Below are 23,659 nucleotides of genomic sequence, written 5' to 3'. Positions count from 1 at the left end.
TCTCTTTCTAAGATAAACATCTTGAAATGCTGAAACATTTTTAAATAAAAGCCTAAATACCAAATTTCATGCCTCTAGCCTCAAGCGATTGCGAGATATAGCCATGTTATTTTAACAATTGGAACCCCGACTCCTATTTTTTTCCCTTGTAGGAAAAATATTAAGAAAAAAGAAACGCGGGGAACACATCTTTAATTACTTCAAATGAAAAGTCTAAGTACCAAATTTTTTGTTTCTAATCTAAACGAATTTCTAGGGCATCTTATTTTAACAATTGCAAAATCGCCCTTTTTTCTGTCCACCTTATTTCCTCCCCTCCTAGAGCAAACATCTAATATGGTTAAACACATGTCTAAATATTTTAAATAATAAGTACATACAACGAATTTCATGTCTCTAACCCGAGAATATTCCGAGATATGAACATATTATAATTATCGTAAGTTAAACCCCTTTATCTTCCCTTCTAGGTATATAAAAAAAAACGCTGAAAGATATGTCTAACTCTATTTTGTTATCATAAATCATAAAAGGGCTAATTAATCATTTTAAATGAGAAGTCCATATGTAATGTTCAATATTTTAGATTACCGTTAATTTCTTTTTCCTTTCCGTTACATTTATTGCCCACAGTTCGAATAATAAGATAAGTCACCACAATCAAACACTTTAATTTATACCTATAATTGCAAGAATTCGCGATTGTATAGCTTTGAAATTAGACATATCAAACAATCACAATTACCTTTTATTCTCAAATCTCCATGAATATCTTTCAGTTGTCATAGCAACACGAAATAAACAACTATATTTGGTTACCGTATTATTAGTACATCGTTATCTATCTATCTCAACCAAGGATCCTATAAAATAGAGGATCTGCCTTTACAACAAAATCTTGAAGCCATACGTCACAGTTTCGCCACCCCTACTCTGCCCACTCCACCCAATAGGATCGCAATGTTTTGAGCCAACAATCATGGCGGAAACGAAAGTAGCCAATCAGACGTGCCGATGCTCGGTTGCTTTTTGGCTTCACCGATTTAATAGGATGAAGATACAAATGGGCAGATTCTCTATTTATAACATCCTTGATCTCAAATTTTTTTCTCCTTCTTCACAACAGATTGTGCAGTTTTAAGCACCGTTGCCCAAAATAACTAGAATTAGAAATGGAAGTAATTCACAGATATCAGATATACAATATCGTCGTACATATACCAAATTTCATGTCTCTACGCTTCAAAGATCCCGTGATATGGCCATTTTAACATATTAATTAACATTCTTCTTCCTCTCTTTTCCTCAAATATCCAAAAATCTTTATATATATATATATATATATATATATATATATATATATATATATATATATATATATATATATATATATATATATATATATATATATATATCGAAAGAGAGAGAGAATTAAGCACCTGGAAGGAATAGTCGACCGATATCGATGTTATTTCGTACACGTGCATATCATTGAAGGTATGTAAATGATTGCAATGATCTGTCACTTGTGACAGCTACGTAGAAGGGTCACCAGAGTCCACGATCAGTGGCGAAGCGTAATCCCACAAGTAAGACAGGCTCGATAAACCAAGGATGTTATAAATAGAGGATCTGCCCATATGTATCATCGTCCTATTAAATCGATAAAGCCAATCGACGTCTGATTGGCTACTCTCGTTTCCACAATCGTTTGATTGGCTACTTTCGTTTCTGCCATGATTGTTGACTCAAAACATTGCGATCCTATTGGGCAGAGTGGGCAGAGTAGGGGTGGTGAAACTATGACATATGGCTTCAAGATTTTGTTGTAAGGGCAGATCCTCTATTTTATATCCTTGTGATAAACTAATAACACAAATAACATTTAATGTATCATAAAATGTTTTAATTCTATTTTTCTTATTGAGTTTAAAAAAAAACCTACCAAACCTGTTTATTTTAAAGAACTTTCTTAGCTGTATTTCTATTACTGTTTAGAGTTAAATTTATGTGCATGTATATATTTTAGTTCTTTATTTAATTTAGCAAGATAGAATGAGTATTTATATAAGCAAAATCTTATAGGTTCACTGAGACCATCTTCGACAGCGTCGTATCGGGGTTATTAAATCTTTACTTAAATGACAAGAGCTGTATGACGGAAAATACTCTATTATTATTATTATTATTATTATTATTATTATTATTATTATTATTATTATTATTATTATTATTATTATTATTATTAGCTATTATTATTTAACAAATGTTTACATAAAGAAAACACACAATATGTATTAATGGAATATTCTCATTTAGTTCCACTACAATCATTTTGAAGTGCAGTTCATATTTTCTTCTGTTTCGGATTTGCAGGGGGAATGTGAGGAATTTCCTCCTCACTTGCTGTTTTCATTTCTTGCATATTTGAAAGTGGAGGGAGGGAAAAAGAAACTCCATTGTTATAGCTAGTTGTCAAATTTCTTGGATAACCGTTTGTTAGGAACTTCATTTGATTCAACGCAAGGTATTTATTATTGTACTCTATGCATTGGCATATTTAAGGATGTGCTCAACTAAAATTACACACAAATATTATTTTAACCTGTACGGTAGCGTTTGGTAAATTTATATATGTTTAATGTATCAGAATTATATTCTACAAGTTATTACAGTATGGCAGCGCAGAGAAGAGAAGACATTTTGCCTAGAGATGGCCAGAACCGGTTCCTGGTGGAACCGGTTTTCGGGTCTGAACGGATCCGGTTCTTGAAGATCCGGTTCCGGAACCGGTTTTTCGGATCCAGGCCTGGAACCGGTTCTTCGGATCCAGATCTAGAACCGGTTCTTCGGATCCAGGTCTAGAACCGGTTCTTCGGATCCAGGTCTGGAACCGGTTCTTCGGATCCAGGTCTGGAACCGGTTCTGAAAACAGAACCGGATCCTCGCGGAACCGGTTCCACTGGAACCGAAACTGTTACCATCCCTACGCTAAACGCGAGCTGCTGGCAAGCTGTGAATAGTATGCTAGATGAAATGGTGGAAGCGACAGGCAGGCGCCAGGCGGCGGCAGCTTGTCTCATTTGGCTAAATAAAGTGGGTGTCTGGCAAACTCATTGGCTAAACAGGCAAACTGACCAACTCATTTAGCTAAACACCCACTGGTGGACCAAAATTTTTTTCTGGGGGCACAAGTGGGTCTGGGCGGGGAAGGCACAAGTGCATGGTCCCCTTTGCATTATTTTTGAAGGTGAACTTTGTGCTTCCTTTACGGGTCTTTGGGGGCTTTCAGATCCAGGTCTGGAACCGGTTCCTAAGATCCGGTTCTGGAACCGGGTTTTCAGATCCAGATCTGGAACCGGTTCCTAAGATCCGGTTCTGGAACCGGGTTTTCAGATCCAGATCTGGAACCGGTTCTTAAGATCCGGTTCTGGAACCGGGTTTTCGGATCCAGGTCTGGAACCGGTTCCTAAGATCCGGTTCTGGAACCGAGTTTTCGGATCCAGGTCCAGAACCGGTTCTGAAAACCGGATCTCCGAGAACCGGTTCCTCGCGGAACCGGTTCCGCCGGGACCGGAACTTTGTGGCCATCCCTAATTTTGCCAATGGTTTGGAGGGACTCGCCGTATTACTCTTCGCGTCATGGTGAAAGAAGCCATCGCCCATGACTTGAAGTAATCTCTGATACTGATTCAGAAAATACTGAGGGCATAATGATATGTCACAGACATCAAGCGTTCTCAAGTGTCACCTCTCATGAGCCGGTATCGTCTTTCAACAGGATAACGCTTATCCACACATGGTACTTGTTTGTATCAACTCCTTGGATGATGCTGATTAATTTTCTTAGTCAGCAAGATCCCTGATCAGTTCCCATTGAACGTGTGGAACTAGTTCGGACGTCAATTCCGTTCCAGTGCCAATATTCAGGATATCAAGAGATAGTTACAATAGTTTTGGCCCAACTTGCCCCAGGAAAGAATACAACATCTATGACACCCTTCCCAACGAATCAGTGCATGCATCGAAGCCCGAGGGGGTGAAACATCCTACTGACAAGAAAACAACAATGTACTCTGTTGGCCGTTCTAGCTGTCACAGATCATTGTAACTTTAATCATTAACATTTCCACCGATGGTACCCAGTCTGAGAAATTACATCGACATCAGATCTTTTCTTCCAAGTGCTTAACTTTTTTGTCAGCCAGTGTAGCCTATAAGTTTCTATTTGGGGATAAAACCGATGGATTCTTCTGATGACTAACCTCAAGCTCTTTTCTTTGATTATTGCCATGTAACTACTGTTTTACGAAAGTAGACAGTCCATTGTTCTATCTATATAATATCATGTATACAGGGTGATTCTTGAAATTCGTAATAGGATCTTAACGCAGATCCTAGTGCACAAAAATCTTTGAAACAAAAAATGTTAAGACCAAAGTGAATGTACTGAATCACGTGATGATCCTTATAAAATCAGGAAGTCTCAAGAAAATATCTACGGGGGCATCACCAAAATTTTAAATTAAAACAGGGGTTGATTTTGCCTCTATTGAAACAATCGCTACATTTTGAACAATTTTGAAAGAAAACGCTTTGTTATATCTCTTACCGTTTCAGCTACACGAGAGGTCAATGCGAGGGTTTCCACATGCTGCAACTCAAAATGAATAGTAAATAATTGTTTGAAACTAAAGCGAGGTACATAATTGTATATGCGTAAACAAACGGTGCAATATCCCTGCTCAGTTATGAAATGTATCAGATCCTTGCTAGGATTTAAGTGTTTTAGAAGCAACCGGTAGTGCATCATAGGTCCTTCTGCCCTTTTCAGAGATTGTTCATTCATCCTGCCAGCAGCCCATTATTCTGACTTTTCTTCTGAGTGGTAGATCTGTCCTACTAGGTTAACAGTTCTTTCTGGAATCAGTTTTCTGATCAAGTAGGTGGTTGCTCTTTGTAATATTTTCAGATGAACAGGTACCATACCTGCAAAGTATATACATCACCAAGTATTGTTCTGTACGCACCTTTCAATCTTCCCGAGTCGAGCGCTGCACTCTGTTGACCGTGTCGACGTTGTCCCGTTGCTTATGTTTGTGACCCCAGACACTAGTTGCACAGACCAGTATTGATGCCAACAAGCTGTCGTTGTATTGTTTTATTTGGTTAGGATGGAGATGATACATCACCCTTCCAAGAGTGGCGACATTTGTGCGATGTTGCTTTCTCTGTTACAGGCATATTCAATATTTTAAAGTTGAGTGATTCATCCTGTATCCCTCTGAGTTGGTTCGCAGTTTCCACCCTTCTCATGGTCTTCCTGCCACGTTTAAGGTTTGGATCCGTAAGAGCCGTACTCCCAAAACAACACGTAGAACGTTTTCTTAACTGACACTGTCAGTTTGTTACTTGAACACCAGGCACCAAGATTTGACAAAATGACATTTCTTTTACCTCTAATTCTCTTTGAGAGTGTTCTTCAGGAACTATGAGCAAGCCATTCTTGTACGCCTCGTGATCTCCTGTTTCAAGAATATTGAGCGGCTCCATGAAGAGGGGCTCTATCGCTACATCCCAGAAGGTTGATCTGCACACACAACCTTCGGGAAAGCCCTTGTTGCAGGTTATGGTTATACTGATCACCATTCTTTAGGTTTACCCCCTATTCTTATACTAATCGAGGAATATTTCATATAGATCTCGAGGACATTGCATCTTAGTGAGGCTCCTAACAAGGTAAGCCATCAGAGGTTGCCCAATGCCGCCGACATATCCATAAAGTGCTTGTCACTTATTTGATCTGTTTAAGTATTGTTCTTACAAGTTTTTAAATAACCACGTAATAGATTTGTAACTGTAGGTACAAATAGTTCTCTCTGCAAATCATGAATCTTCACTGGATGGAGTTGGTGCGCCTTGAACATTTGGGACACATTTTTTTTTTAAAAAAGTAGCAGGAAAGGAGAGAAAAGGGGTTGAATTGAGTTGATTTTAGTTTAGTGCCCCTTTCAGCAGCGAGGCCATATGAGACGTGGACCTACTGGTTAACGTGGAATCCGAACCACATGAGCTCCCGCCGGGAATCGAACCCGGATCTCCCACGCCAAAGGTGCGTACGCTAACCGCTTATCCACGAGGGAGAATTGGGGTAAATTAAAGGAACAAAGGCCCCCAAAAGAGGAAAAGTATGCTAGAAAATTACCTTTACTTCCAACTGGAAATAACATTTGACACATCGAGTACTTTCGGAGAACAAGTTTCTGCTCTAAAAGAAAAACGTGCGCACCTAAAAATCTTAACCCTACTTATTACAAATCCCCTAAACAATACAAACACATTTGCACTAGTTATCAATGGGATGTTCATATAATGTCTACAGAATATCCTGTCATGTGAACATTCCTGATACATGCCAATGTTACTGAATGGTGCAAACAAATTATGACATTATGTCAATGGATATATAATTGACATTCTAAAATGTGTTTGACTAACAGTGAAAGAAGCATTTTGTCAATTTAAATACGCGAAAATAACAACCTACTACGGACATCCATAGTGTAGTTATTTTATATCCCTAAATATCCCCGAAATAAAACTTCTTCTTATTGGCAGTATCATATATTATTATTATTATTATTATTATTATTATTATTATTATTATTATTATTATTATTATTATTATTATTTCTACAATGAGAAATTATTATAGATCCTAGATCCTTTAAAATTTACTTCACTGAAAGCTATTTGTTGTGAACAACAATGGCCGTCCCTACCATATGTACCACATGTGTATTTGCAAAAAGGACGCATAAACTACAGGGACGTACGCTGGGGGTGGATCCTGGGGGTCCGAACCCTCCCCGAAATTTCGACTTTGTGTAAATTTAGCCTAATTTTAGGAATTTTAATATAAAATACCCTCATATTGAGTTTGGACCCCTCCCGAAATAAATTCCTGCGTAGGCTACTGATTGAAATACAGTTGTTCACACATTTGTTCTTTTTTTGCAGTGGCAAAGAAGAGAGAATAGGAGACTTGTTTTGATTGCCTATCAGGTAATGAATTCCTATTGTAAAAGTGAAATCTTAATTTGTGAGAAACGCTAATTCGTTATACGTAACAATCGCCGCTCCGCCACGTTTGCTGTCTAGGTTTGTCTGAAAATAAATAGTGATGACGCTGTGCTTTGCTGTTTATTATCAAGTCAAGGGCACCATTAAGCATAAACAAGCCAGGAATTTCCCGGTGTGCAAAGCTGTGGTATACAACCTCTGTTGTACTCGAGTCTCACCACCAAATATAGCGATCTTCAAAATGAAATGAAATGAAATCTTTGAGTTTTACGTCCCACGGTTATGCCGGTTAGGCTAAAGGAGACGGTGATTATGAGAAATGAGTGAAATGGTGGGATGAAGAAAGTGGGAGGAAACGGGAGAACCCCGAGAAAACCCACGCACACGGTGTTTGCCCACCACAAAGTTCACTTGGCGGGAGCAGGGTTTGAACCCGAGACCCCAAACATCAGAGGTGAACGCTCTACCACTGAGCCACCGCGGCCCCATAGCGATCTTCAGTTCCTAGGCGATGGGCTACTTGACAACCGAATTTCGTTCAGATCAGACCAGTAGTATAGTGAGAAATAAAGTGTCATATACAAGGCGAGTCGAGCTGAGCCGAGCCTGTTCCTAGCCGAAACCGGCTACCAAATATAACAATTTCTATTCCCTTGGCTATGGGTTATTTCGTCGATCCAATACCAAAACCGCGAATGTGCTAACTTTGACTTTGAGTTATAAGCATTTTAATATTCAACTTACCCCGAAAAGTCAGTATATAGACTTAGGTACTTGTTTTGGAATTGACGATAACTTCCAATATAGTTATATTTCACAAATGGGACTTTGGTATTGGAATCTGTGTGCTCCAAGTAACATGAAACTGTACTTAGGTAAAAATGGCTACATTTGCACATTCGCGGTTTTGTTATTGGACCGGCGATTTGTCCACCAAATTTGGTTCAGATCCGGCCAGTAGTTATCACTAATAACCACCATATAAATGCACCTGGAGCGAAACTGTAAGCTTATACTGGGAGCTAATCAGGTCGTAATTCATTCCATGTCAGTACAATATAATATAAATAACCAACACGAACGAAGTATATACACTAATGACAATTGTTACCGTTATTATTACGGCAGTACAATATTTAACAAGCTTTACTGCCAACCCACATGAACCACTTCGCAGGCCATAACCTTATTTAGATTTTAGCATTACTATTTATTTGAGCATTAATATTAATATTTGCAAGTTAATTGCTAGGCAATAAAAAAGTTAAACATGAATAATTAGAACTTTTAAACTATAGTGTACATCAAGCCGAAGGCTTTGGGAGAACAACTATAGCACGGTCAACAAGAGATGGTCTCTGACGTTTCTTACCACATGCGGTGGGACATTGCAGCCCCTACTTTGATACCGGTGTTACCAACCACGATCACTCTGTCTTATACCATTAATTAGATTGCCACTACAGTTGCACCGAAAAAAAAAAACTTGACACGCGAGTAGTGGCAATGTCACTGCGAGCTGTCAGAGGCGTTCTCTTACTGGACGCACTATAGTAATAGTAAACTTCTTTATGATACTGCATTGAGTGGAAGATGAGCTTGAAACGCAAATTATATTTACGACACCGTTTTAGAAACGGTACAAATTATTTTGAATCAGGAGTGCATTAGAATCCAATTATGAAATGCAAGATAAGTTTACATGTAACACGATTAGGCAATTATGACTGAAAGTGCAATATTACAGATTTTTGATTTTATAATAAGTAATGCAAGGGTTATTTATATTCTTGCTACTACTTCATTAAATTCGGCTATGAAATGAGCTGAACGTTTTGGAAATGATATAGACACCTGGTCAGGTACCGTTATGCTGAGTGTTTTGATAGAATTATTGTGTTTGGTTAGGAGATCACGTTACAACATAGAAGCTACTGTTATCTCCTTGATTATGTAATGCTGTAAAATTGTTCATTAGAAACACGATGTATGAATTCATTTCATATCGAAACAGATTTCAATTACATTGATACAGTTAACTATTCATTTCTACACGAATACTTTTTTTTTTTTTTTAAATTTAGAAAGTCTGCTTCGTTGTGATAGTAAGAATACAAATTTCCGGTCGTATTGTTGTTCTGCATGGCTATGAACGAATTACATTAAAGCAGTGGTCAGAAATTGGCAGACTAGGATAAAAAATAATATAAAAACCTGAAAAATGAAAATAACATCTCTATTTTCGTTTCTGACTATTCGGGTTCGATTCCCAATAGGGACACTCAGTCGAAAAAGTATAAAGGCTTTTTAAGGCCAGTCATCCTGAGTGAGGTTTTCCTCATTCACACCAGGCAAATGCCGGGATAGTACTTAACACATATAACTCAGTTCGCTTTCTTCCTTTTCCAATCATTTCTCCCTTTCCTTTCTTCGGATAGTGTGCTCGCCGAGGGACAACATCCCTCGTACATAGGGTGACCAAATCGTAAACTAAAAAAAAACGGGACACCTTTTATTTCTGGATAGGTTGCTCCCCTAAACATATTGTTTAGCCTCTCCGTTCTCTCTCTCTCTCTCTTTTTGTATCTCTCACAAAAACAGGTTACATTTGTTCTCCATAAGACTTTCAACCCCTTGCACTGCCGTCTGCGGAGTGGGTGGCGTAGGAGGGAAAACAGTGCAGCCACCAAATCCAATATTGCAAACGTCGTAATGACGTTGCTCAGTAATTAGACATATTCTAATATAATCACATAGCTTAGAAAATAATATAAATTAGGAAATTTTAGCGATTCGAAAGGTTTTTTGTACCCAATGTACGTAAATACGGGACATTTTGGCGTCCCGGGAGAAGTTTTCGAGACACCGGGAATGGTAGTGAAAAAACGGGACAATCCCGTTTTTACGGGACGGTTGGTCACTCTACTCATACATGACGGGCTAACATGGCCATAGATGCTGAAAGCCAAGAGTTCTAATTCCTATTCCTAATCGTTTCTGACTATTATGATTTTAGTGCAAAGAATACGGTGATTAATGGAAATGGATAATTATGGAAGAATTGGTGGAGTGAAAATGTGGGAGGAAACAGGAAAGCCCCCAAAAATTCAGGAATGCGATGTTGTCTTCCACAAAAGAATCTGGGATCAATCTAGAGCCACTAGATCAACCACCAGAGGTGAGCACACTAGCCACTGGACCAACGAGGAGAACAATAACCTTGTATGGATAAAGATAAATATTAAAGAGGAAAATTTTAATAAACCACTTCCTGTTTAAGGATACAAATTAGCTATGATATCTTCAACATCCTCTCTTGACTTTTCCTATTTATGAAGGCACGTGGCGTTTTGCACATATTTTAGCACTGATTTTAATGAAGCAATTTAGTAGCACTAATCTTGTTGAGAACCTTAAAAAGGACAAAAAGGCTACATCACTGTAGCCGGATGTTTGTGGTTCCAATGAACAGAAGTTCAAACTTGGTTTCCTGTAGATATCATCTGTTTATCACAGTAACTTCTCTAATTGTATTTCTTTGTGCTGTGTCTTTAAAGAAGGGAGGTGAGTGTGCTCTTGAATTTCACTTAAAATATGTACCTTTAACATTGAAGTTTAACTGATAATCTGTTTATTGATGTATATTGATCAGAAGATGCGTACGCGCTTACGTACTTTATTACTTGAGAGAAACACCGTAAAATATGATAATTTGGCCACTTCTCGAACTCGTCTTCGTAGTTTGACTACATATCTGCGAAACCACAAGCACTAGACAGATGCTATTATCTGACCACTTCTATAAATTTGTCTATTGTGTATGTGTGCGTAGAACCAAATTCGACCTTAGATTTCACAGTATTTCGCTGAGATTCTTACTTTGAAAAAAAAAAATAAATCATTTATTTCAGTGCCACTATCTCGATGATAAGAGGAACTTTAAAATGTAACATATTTTGCCAGTCTTACATAATGTTTTAAAGTACTAACGTCGTTACTCGCTAATAACTAGATAGAATATTCAAAAATCTCCTAGCAGGAACATATTTCAAACATACATATTCACTTTATTTAAATGAATATATTTATTTTGTGCGAAATAAACATAAAATAGTCCATTAGTATAGTATTCAACTGGGGATGACCAATTCTGGAATGTTTACTTTCCGGAATCCGGAAAGTAAAATCGGAAAAATTCCGAAATTCGGAAAAATCCGATTCCGGAAAATAATTCTTTCGGAATCTGGATTCCGGAAAATTTTAGCCACCTCCATATTCAACTTTACAAATTAACAAAATGTTGAGCATTTACATTATGAAAAGTCGACCGAGTATCTGCTTATGCCTACGGATCTCTAGACATATATTCATTGGATGTTCAGTGACCTTTGCTTTGATATGCTCTGGTTTTTCACAAAACTCTTGTGTATTAGTAACATTAAATGTTTTTATATGTACTTGTAGGTATTCCTCTGCTTGACACTAGAATTCGATAATTACCAGTTAGCAACATTATATTGATTTGCTATATATGCTATTTACAAAGTTAACCAACCTATTTCATGTACCTTATTCTATAAATAACTTAATCAAAAATATTCTTTAATTTCGGGAAAGGAATATGTACCTATAGTTTAATGTTGGCGCAAAGAAAACAAATATTACATAACTTTCGAGTTTGATAATTTATAGAAAATATTTACCAGTTCATTACTACAGACATTAGGTACACTCATGTCCAAAATTATTTGTCACATATCTATAACTATCCTCTTGTAAGAATATAACTTGATAATGATTTTGCAGGGTACTTTTAATACTGATACTATGTTTATAATCGGGAAATGTATATTTGTGGTAAATTGCATAGGAAAAGAATTATAAATACGAAAATTAGAATGAGTAAAACAAAATGTTACTAAATAGACAGGAAAGTGTTATTTTCGTTTTATTGTTCTTATTTACTGCTCTTTTGATATGAAATTTACCACGTACATGTCTTTGCTGATTATTCACATACTAACATTATATGAAATACCGGGTGAATTCGTTATCAAATTATATTCCTACAACAACATATTTATAGACATGCGACAATAATTTTTGACATGACTGTACATTAAAAAGTAAATATAAAAGATAAAGACACTCACTGGGATGTTGCTTGTATGTAAAAGAGCAAGTTAATTAGATTTTTCAGTTAGTTTGATATGATTGTTTTTAAAGGCGTTTACATTATACTAAAGATAAAAGTTTAATTTAACAATGAGTTTGGCTTTTACTTACAATATTTATTAGTAATTTATTTTCAGCTGCGTTTATTGTAACATTTATATCTTTTGTTCGTGTTCAAAATGTTTTGTAAGCACGATACGCAAGCATATGAGCCGCACGGGTGCCAAATGAGCCACTTGGGTGCGGTGCGGGGTAACGTAAGTCCGAAATTGATTTTTTTTAGGAGAGAAGTTTGAAGTTCAATCTCATGAAAAAAAAATCATATTTACGTTACGTTGGCAATTAAAATCATATGTTATTTATTGTCTACTAATTTACTGTTTAACAATTGGCAGACCAATAGACACCCATGTATAGAACTGAATGATTGGATTAGTTCATGTTCCGTTTTTTAAAAATTTGTGTCACTTGTCATCGGAGCGGCCTATATATTAGTTGTCAACTTAAGTAAGTTCATTAGGTTGCAAGTTCACTAGTAAAATGACATATTCATAGCCAAGGGCGCCCATGTTGTGGTTTCCAAGGGGGGCAAGTATAAGCGACGTTTCAAATATAGTTTCAAATTTTGGTGTAACTAATGTAAAAATTCTATTGAGTTTTCGATATTCCCAAGTACAATTTCCTCTAAGGGAACGATCGCCCCACCTTGCCCCTCCTGACGGCCGCCCTTGTTCATAGCATTTCTTCGTTTTCCAACAACTTTGCACCAATTAAAAAATTTCAGTTGGATTCCCGGTGGGAACTCATGCGGTTTGGATCCAACGTTAAGCTGTAGTTCGACGTCTTATATAGCTTCGGCGCTGAAAGAGGTGCTAAAATTCGAAATCAACCAATTAACAACAATTGGAGGATAGCTTTCGTTGCCGCAAACCACTGGTAAACCATTAACGGACTATTGAACTCGTCTAGTTCTATCGAAGTTTTTGAGAAATAAGAATGTGAAATGGGAATGCTCCTTTCAGTTGACAGTGGACATATTGGACATCAATGATGGCAGTGGATTTTAATTTCTTAAGGAAGGACAAAGCATAAGGACAGAGAAATTGTTGGGTTACAGCTATCTTTTGTATACTGAAAATGATACTTTAATATTTTTTGACCTACATTAAAATACAACCGCAGTAGAGACAGGCTCAGCCACTGGAGAGACCGACCTCCGCTTACCTCCTCTCATGTCATCAATGTTAGAGATAGCAAGAATATGGCAAAATTAAGAGTTAAGGATGAGAAACTAACAATAACCATCACAATCAGGAATAGATTGTTAAAAAAGCAATTGAATAATTAAAATACACTAGATTATCGTCAATCCGGCCCTCAGTAGTCCATCCTCTCAGTAATCCGGACCCAACATCTGGCGTCTGTCGCATACAGTAAGTTGCAACAATCTATCAACGATTGTATTTGTTTATGCTGTAGGTGTGGGAAAATAAATATTAGGAATTAGATTTCTGGGCTTTCGGCATCTATGCCCATATTAGCCCGTTACGTATGAGGGATGACGTCCGTCGGCGATCACAGTATCCGAGGAAAGAGAAGGAAGAAAGGACTGGGGAAGCAAGAAATCGACCAGGGACCATCTCGACATTTGCCCGGTGTGAATAAGGAGAACCCAGGAAAACGTCACTCAGGATGGCTAACCTGAAAACTTTGTACACTTTCTCGACCGAGTGTTTCCACCAGAAATCGAACCCGAGATAGATTACTATTGTGGTTTCCGTTTATTGTTGCTTCTAAAGCGGATGCGTGATAGCGTATGCTGCCGTCGTGCATCTTCATTGCTTCAATTGCGCATTTGGAACGTTTCATAATGAGTGATAGGTCGAATCTACGTACAATCTCAAACATTAAGTTTCTCTATTTTTTCTGTGATAATGTATGTAACTTGACATTTCATGAAACATAGTACTCTATGTGTAAAACTCAGTTTCAAACAAGGGGGCCGCGGTGGCTCATTGGTAGAGCGCTCACCTCTGGTACTTGGGGTCCCGTGTTCGATCCCAGCCCCCGCCAAGTGAACCTTGTGGTGGACCAACTCCGTGTGCGTGGGTTTTCTCGGGGTTCTCCCGTTTCCTCCCACTTTCTTCATTCCACCATTTTACTCATTATCACCGTCTCCTTTAGCCTAACAGGCATAACCGTGGAACGTAAAACTTAAAGATTTCGTTTCATTTTTTTCAATTTCAAACAGTCTCAATAATCCGACACTTTTGCTAACCCAGCACCCCTCTTTTGCACGAAATGGCCGGCTTAGCAGAGAATCTACTATAATGATTTTAAAAACCCTTCCAACAGGTAATCTACATACTTGAGTATTTTTGAAAGGATTGATAAGCAACAAAATAACTTCCGTGATTATTTTATACTTTACTTCATGGACCACTAATTGTAAATCTACTTTTAAAATATATTAATGTTTATTTCCCTATGTATAAAGAAAAAAGTGAAAATGAAATGAAATATTTCAGTTTAACCTCTCACAATTGTATCCTTTGGGCTAAGGTAGATGAACAAGTAAGACAAGTGAATAATAATGGAAGAATTGGTGGAATAAGAAAGTGTGAAGAAACGGGAGTACCCCGAGGAAAAAACACGGCTACGATGTTATAGACTACAAATTTACTCGGCCGAGATCGAACAAGGGACTTCACGCACCAAAGAAAAGCACTCTACCATTGAGCCACCGTGCTCTCCAGGAATAAAGAGTATATTAACGGACCCAAAATTATTTGTTTCTGAAAGAAAATTAAAAATAAATCCATTAAAATTAAATGGCCAGTGAATTCTGTTTCGCTCTGTTTCACACAATACCTAATGCTTGAAACATCCATAAGTAAACTCAACATCTGAATAAGAATGTGAAATGGGAATGCTCCTTTCAGTTGACAGTGGACATATTGGACATCAATGATGGCAGTGGATTTTAATTTCTTAAGGAAGGACAAAGCATAAGGACAGAGAAATTGTTGGGTTACAGCTATCCCAATATATATATATTGGGAAAAATGCAGCTAATAAGTATGAGGAAAACCATTCAGAAGTGGACATAAAACAGCAACTCCTTTGTGAAGATTTCACTTAATGATATGGGAGAACGAACTCGTGTATACTCTTATAATTACGTACTGTATGTATGACGCATGCAGTGTACAGTACATGCTTGAACGTCAGAGGCCCTCTTCATCATTATCCACTATAATATTACATTGACATTTAAAGGTGGCCTATTAAGGATCCTGAGTAACAGGAAAACGTGTTAAAGAATAACTAAGTGATTGCAACAGTCAACCCTGAGGGTACCAGGATGCTTTATGTACATAGATATTTGATAAAAATCGAATGCATGTGGAATGCACAGTTATAGTGTGGAGCCAGTGGGATCCGTTCACAGGTGCTTCTCTGTCAGGAAGTCTAGAATTCATTTGAAAAGTAGGTATTTTTTAAAATGAATTTTTAATTTCATTTGAGACATTAAGACTAATTACTTCGATCATATCCGATATTATTTACTGAATCCTCTAAATGGATTAATAATCATTGAAATGCCCTTTATCTGATAAAATATTCTTAGTACTTTATCAGACAACACAATAACTTAATTTATTAGTGATACGCATTTTCTCAAAATCTGTGTGTGATTGTTTTTCTCTTAGTAACAGTTATAGTTGATTTTTAGTTACCTTTCCCTATCTCCCGCTAAATACTTCAACTGCAACTTACATCGAGAACTGCTTCGTAAACTTGAGCACCAAAACATTGTACTCTCTTACTTAGTTGTGAACGCTGCAATCCTATCCTATATCCTACACTAATTGAAACGATTAAGCAGTTGCTGAAATTAATAAAAATAATAATTTTAAGGAAAACCTTCGAATATGAAATCTCACACAAAGGCGACCTGTAAACGAACTAATCAACAATCCAAATGGTTAAGTCTAAGACATGTGTTTATATGTAGGGCAGTCACTCTTCAGGTCAGAAAAGAAGTAGGACAATTAGTTTTAAGAATATTCAATAATGCCAATAAGCTAACGTTTTCGGGAAATAAAACGCCATATAGAAGAATCTACCTTTATGTTTTTCCGCTCTTATCAAATTTAAGTTCGAGATTTTAGTGGATTTATTCTTATACGTTTATCCTTTAGGGTCAGCTTATACTGCTTCTGGCCTAATTTCTGATAGTGGGAAAATCAAAGCAAACATAACATCTCTTATATATATATATATATATATATAATTATTATTATTATCTATAATAAAAGATGTTGTTACCTTTGCTTTGATTTTCCCACTATCAGAAATTAGGCTAGAAACAGTATAAGCTAACCCTAAAGAATAAATATATAAGAATAAATATATAAGAATAAATCCATTAAAATCTCGAACTTGATTTTGAGTTGAGTTGACTTTCAGTTTTACGTCCCGTTCAGCAGCGAGGCTATATGAGACGTGGACCTACTGATTAACGTGGAATCCGAACCACTTGAGCTCCTGCCGGGAATCGAACCCGGGTCTCCCACGCCAAAAACTTGATTTTGATAAGAGCGGACGAACATAAAGCTAGATCCTTCTATATGGCGTTTAATTTTCCTAAAACCTTAGCTTATTGGCATTATTGAATACCTTATATATATATATATATATATATATATATATATATATATATATATATATATATATATATATATATATATATAGGGTGTTAATTAACTATACCGACAAACTATAAGAGGTGATTCCTCACATAAAAATAAGAGAAAAAGTTCATATGGACATATGGCGAAAATGCATAATTTCAGAGCTAGGGCTGTCCAAAATTTTGAAAAAGCCAAATTTCAAAGGGCCCTATTTTGAATTCGAGAGACTGTGAATGGTGGTTCTTATCAGCGTAAAGGGAGTCACGCATACGCAATCAAAAATGCATATTTCATTGATGTTCAATGGGTGTACAGAGTATTCCGTGCAGGGTGAAATTCCCAAACGTGCCATTAACCAAATTTTGAGATATGCTCTGATTTTATGATTGGTCCAAAGTAGGCAAACGATAAGCCTTGATAGCGGTGAACACGGAATCCTTTGGCACGATGTCGGAAGTGTTAAGGGTCGTCAGCAGCACGGTCTCTTGTACTCAGGAAACGCATGCTGCGATGTTTTCTTTCACGCTTATAAGTGAGGAAAATGAAAAATATACCGTGACGAAATACATATCATCACACGTTATTCCGAACACACACACACACACACACAAATGTGAAGCTGCCTTTTCCTACACTTCCGCTTTCCCTCCGAAGCATTGGATGTCCATTGTTGTCAAGGCTTACCTCATGCCTAGTTTGGACCCTCCTTGAATTCAGGGTATATCTGAAAATTCTATTGAGAGCATATCTGAGAATTACATCCTGTAGGGAATACCCTCTACACCTATTGATAATTGATGAAATATGCACTTTTGGATTGTATATGCGTGGCTTCCTTTACGCTGATAAGAACCACTATCCACAGTTTCTAGAATTCGAAACAGGGCCTATTGAAATTTAGCTTTTTCGCGATTTTGGACAACCCTAGCTCTGAAACTATGCGCTTTTCGCCATAGGTCCATATGAACTTTTTCTTTTATTTTGATGTGAGGAGTATATCTATATATAATACTGAGAGATATTGCCGGAAAGGTTTAACTAAGGATATCCACATCAAGATCATATCTATAACCATACAGTATAAAATAACATCCTATTTCTTTCTTTTGTTTTTCTTCTCTCTTTGAAGTATTATTGTGGAGTTACCATACATACCAGAATATTTGTAACTCCACTTCCATACAGGATTTGTCCGGAAAATAATGAAACTGGCCAAGTATTGGGACGGGACTCCAGTCATCAATAGCACGTCCGCCACGAGTGGATTGGTGGTAGGGGTGTTAGTTAACCAACGCATTCCGAATTAGTTGCTTCCGAGCTCTGATAGAGTAAGAGTTGATTACTGTGCGAACTATGTTTAAAAATGACGTCGATATTTTTGGAAATTCAAAATATACCGTTTGCTTGAACAACGATACGCCATTAAATTTTGATTAAAGCTTCAGAGGTGTTCACCATGATTAAGAAGGCCTACCAGGACCAAGACATTGGTTTTCCGTTGACATGGAAATTTCAAGAACGGACGGGAAAAAGTGGAAGACGACGAAAGCTCTGGACGCCTTTCGATAAGTCATGTAGACGAACATTTCGTCAAAATGATGGAACTCTTGGACCAAGACCGTCGTTTGAGTGTGAGAATGGTAGTCCAAGAACGGAATTTAAATTGATGCCAAAAGTGCTGGATGACAGACAAGGGGAAAAATGACTTGACATTTTTCGTGAAATGTTGGAGCAAGTAGAGAGTGAACCGTACTTTTTTAGTAATAACTGGCGACGAAACATGGATATTCTAATATGACTCTGCAAGGTAGTGCAAAAGTTTCGGAGTGGCACACCAAGGAGTTCTTGAGTCCCAAAATGTCAGCAATGCTCATTGCCTTCTTTGACAACAAAGTTGTGAGTCACAAAGAAATCCTGCCTCAAGGAGATTATCAACGCGACTTACTACGTTTAAGTCCACATCAAACACCTGTGAGACAGAATCATTCGGATCCAACCGGAGATTGCCAAATGCTAGAAGCTCCATCATGATAACGCGCCGAGTTACACCGTGTTCCTTGTGACGTCATTACTGGCTAGAATCATCGTTGCCACAGCCACTGTGCAACCCCGACATGAATCCAGGGGATTTTTTCTATTCCCCAAGCTCGAAAGAAGCTTGAAAGATCGCCATTGTGTCAAATACAATCCTTATTTCCAGCAGTGATGTAGCTAATTTATTTCATCTGGGGGAGGGGTAACATGTATGAACTTATGACATGTTTATTTGGATAAATGGCTTGAAAATTAAGACTTCATGTTTTTAAGTACTGCGCTAAAGCTATTATCTCTCCCCCTTGTGTTTTCTCACAACATATCCTAATTACCAATGATGCATTGCTACAATTTTTGGTAGGTATACGCTCGACCGTTTTCGAAAATATAGCATGTACTTACCCCGTATATGCTCGTTCTCTTATAAATTTGAGGTGAGGTAAATTTGAGGCTAGAAGATTATTAGATGGATATACACTGTATACTCCAGTATACGCCCCATTACATCCCTGCTAATCAGTAAAATATCTTATAGTGCACTTTCGACATGTCAGGAACATTTTTAATTTCTAAAGAAGTTTCAATTTTACAAAATACTGGCTTACATTATTTTATGCATCTCACACACAAATACACTATTGAATTGTTTAGTGATATTTGTCCATAGCGCCACGTATTTTGTCAGCGGTAACACTCAATTTCGCAGCTTCATTCAGTTGTAAAATTTTACACCGCAATACAAGCTTCATTATTGATCTATTGCGCAGGTATGATTTTAGTCTTGTTTAAACAGTAAAGGATCTTTCGCGTATAGATGATGACACGGTAGTGTTAATGCAATTTGAAATTAAGGGGTCTAGGAAAATTCGGTGTAGGAAAATTCGGTGTAGGAAAATTCGGTGTAAGAAAACTCGGTGTAGGAAAATTCGGTGTACAGAAAATTCGGTGTACGGAAAACTCGGTGTGGGGAAATTTTGGTGTAAGGTAGATTCGGTGTAATACATATTGAATATTACCACTTACGATAATTTACGACATTTCATATTGTGAAAACGAAAACCATATAATGTAGCAAATAAAATGTTATTACCTATTTCAAGAAAAGCAAATTTATTTTTCTGCCTTGAGTCCAATACCTCTTGCATGTCTTTTGCGGGGTATTACTATAAACTACTTTTCATCACACAATGAAGCTGACACTTTTTGTCGGAAATAAAACAATTACAACTATAAGTTCAGAGAATAGTTATAGGAACAACTAAAAACACCTTTCCTATATAGTACATCATAAAACATATACAAGGTGATTCTTTTAAAACTCACGGATTTCATTTGGGTCTAGAATTTCTAACTGAAGTCCGATTTTCATGCGGTTTGTGGCAAATGATCAAGGAACGTTGGAAGATTTATGGAACTATGCTTACTGGTTTAAATTCATTTGGAGTAATATCGGCCACGCCTCTAGAAAAGGAGCAAATATTCGCCACTGTACCGAATTGGAATTAGGTGAGGTGCGGTGTGGAGATTTGAGTTTCTTCGTTAGATGGCAACCTCGCGACGGTCAATAAGAAACAGGAAACTGGGCCGTTATGTTGAGAATTATGCTGTGCTACTATACCAATATGATCAGGACACAGTTGCAATAATGTACTCTTTGGAGCAACGTGATTTTATCGTTAAAAAGATTTTGGAGGCCGGGATCTGTTGTTGCTGCGCAAGGGGCAGTTACACGCAACTTTGCCTCACGTTCTGCCCCAAACAGGAACATAATATGGTCGTTAGTGAATAAATTGCAGGAAACAGGATCGCTTCTGAGTAAGGCAGGGAAGCATCGGACCCTGCTGGCGGATATTGTGGGACATAAAACTTAAAGATTTCATTTCATTTCACTAACACTTAATTTCTATTCTCACTAACGCTTAATTTGTATTCTTCAATTTCGCTTCAAATATCCAATATCTCATTCGAACTGTAACGTACAATGGCGAATATTTGCTGTTTTTCTTGCGGCCTGCTCGATATTACCCCGGATGAACTTAAACCAGTAAACATAGTCCCATAAATTTCCCCTCCTCCCTTGATGATTTGCAACAAATCGCATGAAAACCGGACTTCAGTTAGAAATTCTAGAGCCAAATGAATCCGTGAGTTTTGAAAGAATCACTCTGCATATACATATGTAAGATGCAAAAATATATTGATCAAAAAAGTCTTAGTGGAAAGGGCAATATAAAGCAGGATGGTTTTATCAGATAATATTTGTACAAATAGTTTACTTCTCCTCCAATCAGACACTTTAGTTTGTTTGCCTTAAGTTAAGGTAAACAAGTACTGCAACCCTATTGACTTCTTATTGACTTCTCCTCCAATCAGGCTTAGATACTTTAGTTGAGGCATTTATTTTTACACCTTTGAGTCACATAAATAAACTATGTCGTTTTTGAAGAATTTATATTTAAATATTTATTTATAAAATAGACATAAAATCGTCAGATAATTTTTGAAAAATCTACAATTTTCAACTTTACCCGTCTAGTAACCAACATTTTTCTTTTCTTTTTTTTTGAAGTAGAAAATTCTAGGAGACATCCTCCAAAACAGCATAAAAACTTAAGTTTTAAATAAAATGTCGATTGGTAGCGATGGTCGCTTCGCTAAATCACACAAACGGACATCAAAGAAACAAATTTCTCGTCATGTAAGGGTCATGAAATGTTAAAATCAGTCGAAATCTAGAATTCAAATTATTTCACAATCACAATTTTTCAAAATTTGGTATAGCAGACAGTAAAAGTACGTTCTACACAAAGTTTGAACTTAAAACTAATACGCTCATTTATCCTCAAAGTTGAGTTTTTAATAAATCCTACGGTCTACTACAACGAATCTTTCTTTACACCGAACATTCCCCACACCGAGTTTTCCGTACACCGAATTTTCTGTACACCGAATTTTCCTACACCGAGTTTTCTTACACCGAATTTTCCTACACCGAAATTTCCTACACCGAATTTTCCTGCTCCCGAAATTAAGCTATGCTTTGAGGAAACATAAATTTGGAAAGATAAAGTATAAACATCAGAAATGGCATTGATAGATGAAATTTTCACATTTATTTCGGACTTATTGAACTCTATTCCCAATTTTTCCGCAAAACTTCTAAAATTTCCTTATTTAGGAAAGTCGATGATTTAGGATGGCAAGCTTGCACATCATGCAATATAATTTTGCCTTCATCACTAAAGCGCTCATCACGCTCCTTTATAACGATATCTAGCACAAGGTAAGAAATATCAACCCGAAAACATTTTGTAAAACGTGCCAATGTTTTGGTTGAGATCTTAACAGTTATTATGAAACTGTTTATTGCTTATTTCATTTTACTGACCAACTTTAAATATCTTCTGGAAAAGGTTTAGATATTTCTTTCATTCGTATTACCACGGTGGCTCAGTGGTAGAGCGTTCACCTCTGGTGTAGGGGGTCCGCGGTTCGATCCCACCCGCCCCAAGTGAACTTCGTGGTGGATAAACACCATGTGCGTGGGTTTCCTCGGAGTTCTCCCACTCCCACTTTCTTCATTCACCATATAATTCATTTCTCATTATCACCGTTTCCGTTAGCCTAGCCGGCGTAACCGTGGAATGTAAAACTTAAAGATTTCATTTTTCCTTGCCTGACTTCTCTTCCAATCTGCATACTAGTGGTTTATCCTTGATTCAAGTGCAACTTCATTCGTTGTCCTATGTACAGGTTACGAATGAGTCGTCGTTCTCTCCAGTTGACGCCGATTTCTTTAAATATTTTCATAAGTTTTATCCAATTGATCCTATGAAGCATAAACACATGTCTATAATTGATTACGGCCCTGAAAAATAAATTCCACTGCTCTGCAAGCTGCGGATTTCTAGATTGATGTTGAAATCTTGATTTTTTGAAACTTTCCCCAGAATTTCAAAAGCATCTTCTAAGAGAAAGAAAGAAAATGAGTTTAACACTCCCATCAGTAAAATGACGTTATTTCCAATAATCCACGCTGTAACACACGTGCTTGCTCTAATGGTGAATTTTACGACCAACATTCCATGCAACTTCCGGCGGCTTTGTTCATTGTGTCGTCAGAACACACCTTGACCTTTATTGACAAATGTAGGTCACACATGAGTTTACGGGACACTACAGGATATATAAAAAAAATGTAACAATGAGAAAAAACGCTTACATCAATTTGATCACGAAGTACGGCAAGACCAGTAAAATGTGAAAAGAACTTGAGAGACTTCTTTCATTTTTTTTTCCGAAATAACATGTAAAATATATTAGACATTTTACACAAAACGGTGTAAGAGAGGGGAAAAATATAACTAACTCTATGCTGTGAAACCCAGAGGTTCAATGCCGCGTTCACAAAAGCTCTCCATTGACTTCCATCCTTAGCCAATTGAGTCCAGTTTCTACTTTGTATTCCTATCTATGCGAGATCCATCTTAATGTTGTCCTCCCATCATCACCTAAGTCTTGCTAATGGTCGTTTTCCAATTAGACTTCCAGATTAAGACTTTGAAAGTGTTCCTATTTTCTTCCATTCTGGCTAGATGACCTGCCCACCTGAGCCTCTTAGATTTGATGATCCTAACAATGTTTGGAGACGATATGAATTATGTACTTTC

General features: G+C 37.1%; 1 protein-coding gene across 2 annotated transcripts in view; it reads left to right on the top strand.

Annotated features, from left to right (window-relative positions):
• LOC145664525 (protein yellow-like) overlaps positions 1–23,659 on the top strand; it is a 129,287-nt gene that overhangs the window by 7,859 nt on the left and 97,769 nt on the right. The window contains exon 1 of one of the 2 annotated variants that reach the window (XM_081731263.1): positions 15,560–15,747. The exons of the other annotated variant lie outside the window; for it this stretch is intronic. The gene's annotated coding sequence lies outside the window, so the exon portion shown is untranslated. Of the gene's footprint in view, positions 1–15,559; positions 15,748–23,659 lie in introns of those variants that run through there. 2 annotated transcript variants of the gene reach the window in all.

The sequence above is a fragment of the Thermobia domestica genome, chromosome 11, assembly GCF_964235325.1.
Source record: "Thermobia domestica chromosome 11, izTheDome1.hap1.1, whole genome shotgun sequence".
NCBI lineage: Eukaryota > Metazoa > Arthropoda > Insecta > Zygentoma > Lepismatidae > Thermobia > Thermobia domestica.
This window is presented reverse-complemented; position numbering and strand designations above follow the sequence as displayed.